Below are 4,268 nucleotides of genomic sequence, written 5' to 3' on the forward strand. Positions count from 1 at the left end.
TGGACTTGATCTGATTTATGTCACTGCACTCTTTGTGTGCCAGGGCGCTGAAAGACACATTTGTTTGGACACTTGCTCGCAGTTTGTAATTCACTCTGGTTTCTCTCTCTTTGTTTCTGACAGACTTGATAGGTTCAGTCATTGTTTCCTCTGTGTGAGAATCCACTTCTGAAATTTTGAGGTTTACAGTTGTAGCAAAACATTGACCTGTCTCTGCAGCACCTGTACACAACTTTATATCCTTGACACCACCCAGTATTCGGCTGTCTCCATGGGAATCCTTCGCTGACTGACCTGTTGTCTCATCATACATTCGTTCTGCCTTTACAACAGCCTGTAGTTTAGCTGTGTCATCTCCTTCAGAGCTAGCTATGCAAACATTAAGGTTATGATTCAAGTCAATGGTGATCCAATGATCAACCTCATTCAGGGCTTCTTTTGAACAGGTCATGACATTCTTTCCCTCCCCACAGTGTGACATGATAGGTATGTCATTGCTCATGGTTTCTGTAGTATGGTTTACTTTGTCTTGTCTCTTTTCACAGTGAAATTTGATAGATAGTTCATTATCAGTGGCTTCTGTTGTCCTACTTGCCATTTTCCTTTTAAAGTCAGGTTGTTCATAATTTGTATGAGTGATTGGCTCTCTGTGCAGGATAACTGCAGGACTGCGAGTCAGTGCCACATGATAAGTAACATTAGCATGCTGTCTAATAGTTGCTTCTCTAACATCTCCGTCAATTTCATCCTCTCTGTAGCTCCCAGCTTTAAAATGCTTCATCAGCTCCATATCTTGTGGAGCTATGTCTTCTCGTTCTTCAACTTCCAGGTTAATGGAAGTCTGGCTGCTGCTGTTGGAGCCACTTTCCTCACTTCCTCCCATAGAGGTGGGAAGGCCAACCTGTGGGCCACCCCAGGACATTCTGTTCCTCCTCTGCTGGGTCCTCGAGCTCAGAGGACTCCAGCCTATCGGCTTTAAGAGAGCATGGTGCTTAAATTCAGATGAAGCCTCTCCATCCCTGGGTGTACCATGCAGGGGAGCCAAGAGCTTTGGGGTCCGGAGTAAGATATTGGGCCGCAGGGCAGGCAAGGAGCCCTAGTGAGTTGCAGAAAGAAAAGACATTTAAGACAGCACTGAGAAACTCAGCAGCAAGACCAGTCAAGGTGACTAAACTATTACATAAGGATAATGAAACAAAAAAATAGAACATTTATAAAGAAACAAGCTACTGAAGCTGCATAAGGAGTTTCATTACTGCATTTTTTGTAAAACTCACTTTTCTTTCATTTGTATTGCCCTCAGGTTCATGAGTCCCCAGTCCTACAGATAAGAAAGGAATGTGTGTAAATAAACAAACATTAAAATGATCAGTTATTAAAGGAATCAGGCTGACTAATCTCAAAATGCCGTTGGCAACATCAGAGCAGGTGTCCAAATAACCATACCAAAATGCTTTCGAGCTGGAATTTGTGGTGTGACTTGAATAATGCTACTGCTGTGTGAAATGATTATTTGACTAAAAATATTAAGTTCCATTTTCCGTTGTTTTTTTTTTTCTTCAATGATATTTTCCTCACTTTTATCCATTTGCTCTTCACTAAACTGAAACATTGTTGGTACTTTATGAACTGTCTGAATTTCATGACCTTAGAAAAAATATCCCTCAGAAACCATACTGCTGTTTTCTCATGACCTGAAAATGAGACTGTTGCTCTTGCATCAGAATAACAAACCCTGACTTTTAGCGCTCCAAGCTCTTCCCTAGAAAGCAGTGGCATGTTATAGAAATATTTCTGGACAATTTCAGCCTTCATCAGACAGGACCACAAAGACAGAAATAAAATATAGGGTGGACAGAGGGCTACAAACACATGCAGTGAAGGCCCTGGGTGGGACTGAAATCCAGGATGCTACAGTCAGGCCTGCACCAAAATGTTGCACTCTATGGCTAAGCCAGCAGAATGCCCCCCTGGTGGGGACATTCGAATCCTTCTGTTTATGTGGTTATGTTGTGAATACTCACGGGTTTGGATGTGCGCCCTAGCCTGGATCAGCGTGTTGGAGTCTGGCAGTGGTTCCATGATGCTGGGAGAAGACTGAGTGAGGTGGCATGGCGAGCCAACTGCCAGACTCTTTCCTCTGAGTCTGGAAGGGGTTAACAACCAGCATCAGACCTCAAGGGTGTGATTTTATAGGTTATTGAGGGTTGTTTTTTTTTTTTCCTACGTTCACTTTGTGCTCGCACAATGTGCATTCTTATAGTGACAACGATTACCGTATTGCTACCTTTTTCCCTGTTTTTGGACTGATTTTGTATTTTCTATAGTTATTATGAAAAGCAAGTAGTGGCAAATGTGTTGGGCATTCACAACAAAGCAAACAGCAGAACTGATAGTTTGAATAAGCTCCCCTCCCCTTACAGCCCGACCCAGTAGAGGCTAGCACTCTACTATGTGTGGATCCACTGAGTAACTCCTCTTTGTATTAAAGAAACTACACACACAACATGTGAAATGCATGTATACTTGTATTGGTCTGAGTCTGTCCATGTACCTGGGGGCCGGAGGTACAGGTACACACTGGCTCCTGGTCAGTGGGCCAGAGGGGACAAGGCAGTCCAGATTAGCCAACAGTCCGTTCCTCTCATTCAGGCTTGGCAGAGATAAACCTCCACTGAGGAGAGAGAGAAGAAGATTTGGTTCTCACACACTGAATTGTAACTTGGATAAGATGTACTTAAAATAATTGTATTCAGCGGGAGAAATAAATTGAGATTCAACAGAAAATCAGTCCGAGAAACAGACAATTAGACAAAAGGATGCTAGACAATATTATCAAACAATAATGAAAGATGCTGACGAGTCTATTCACTCTACTTTCTGAAGATAATGACTCTCAATGGGTCAAGTTATCTCTCTCTCGCTCTCTCTCTCTCTCTCTCTCTCCTCTCGTCTCTCTCTTCTCTCCTCTCTCTCTCTCTCTCTCTCTCTCTCTCTTCTCTCTCTCTCTCTCTCTCTCTCTCTCTCTCATCCTCTCTCTCTCTTCTCTCTCTCTCTCTCTCGTCTCTCTCTCTCTCTCTCCTCTCTCTCTCTCTCTCTCTCTCTCTCTCTCTCTCCCTCCCTCCCTCCCTCCCTCCCTCCAAGCTGATGCTATGAAATTAGAGATCTGCTCAAAGAGCTTTATTCTCCCTGAATAGCAGGGACTTGGTAAAAGCCCGCGCAACAAACAATAGTCTGTTTCACCTAATCTTTCTCTTCCTCTGTCTCTCTCTCTTTTCCTCTCTGATCTTCTTCCCATCTGTTCAAACACCCCTTTCTCGACCCATCTTGCTCTCTCTCTTGGCCTGGCCTGTTCAGGTAGAACCGGTTGTCCTCCAGAGACGGTGAATACAGACAGTCTGTCAGGGTAACACAACAGGACATTATCCTGCTGTTGGTGTTGAAGTGAGAGGAGCTGTTGACCTTCATGAGAGTATTTGTCACTACATTGCTGTATGTGTGTGTGTGTGTGTGTGTGTGTGTGTGTGTGTGTGTGTGTGTGTGTGTGTGTGTGTGTGTGTGTTGGTTATTGGGTAGTCTAAAAGTGGAATTAACTTGAGGTTTGTTTGATGAAACGAGATTAGATGAACTTTCATAAACTCTGTAGGGAAACTGACTGAAAAACGATGCCTTGCTGCCAAAGTGCAAGAAACATAACACAATGTAATACTATCACTGGACAAACTATACATATAGTATAGTGTATTGAATAGGCAAAATACCTCAACTCATGTAGTTGTGAACAGAATTCAAATAACTTGACTAAGATTATTTGACTCAACAAGCAATAGAAACCCAAAATAAAAATCAGAAGTTCAAAAGGGCAAAAAAAGAAAGACAAAAGAGCAGTTTAAAAAAATATAATTGTAATAATATATAATATATAATAACAATAATATAATAATAATAAAAAATAAAATAAAATAAATATTTATAGCGCAGTATAAAAAAGAACAAAATGAATGTTAATAGACCTGAACAAGGAACAGTGTCCAACACTGTCAATAAAAAAACAAAAAAAAAGAAAAACATGCTACCTAAATTTAAAATCAGAATTACTATAGTACAAATTAGAACCCTGAATAGTAACAAAACTATCAATGGAGATCAAGAACAAATGTAATAATCAAGAGTGTGGATGTAGGCATGAAAACCTGTTCATTTCGATTTGTGTGTTTGTCGTGTGTGTATGTATGTACAACTATCTGTGTTTTGCGGGAGCTGTAGGC

This window comes from Lampris incognitus, chromosome 11 (genome assembly GCF_029633865.1).
Source record: "Lampris incognitus isolate fLamInc1 chromosome 11, fLamInc1.hap2, whole genome shotgun sequence".
Taxonomy (NCBI): domain Eukaryota; kingdom Metazoa; phylum Chordata; class Actinopteri; order Lampriformes; family Lampridae; genus Lampris; species Lampris incognitus.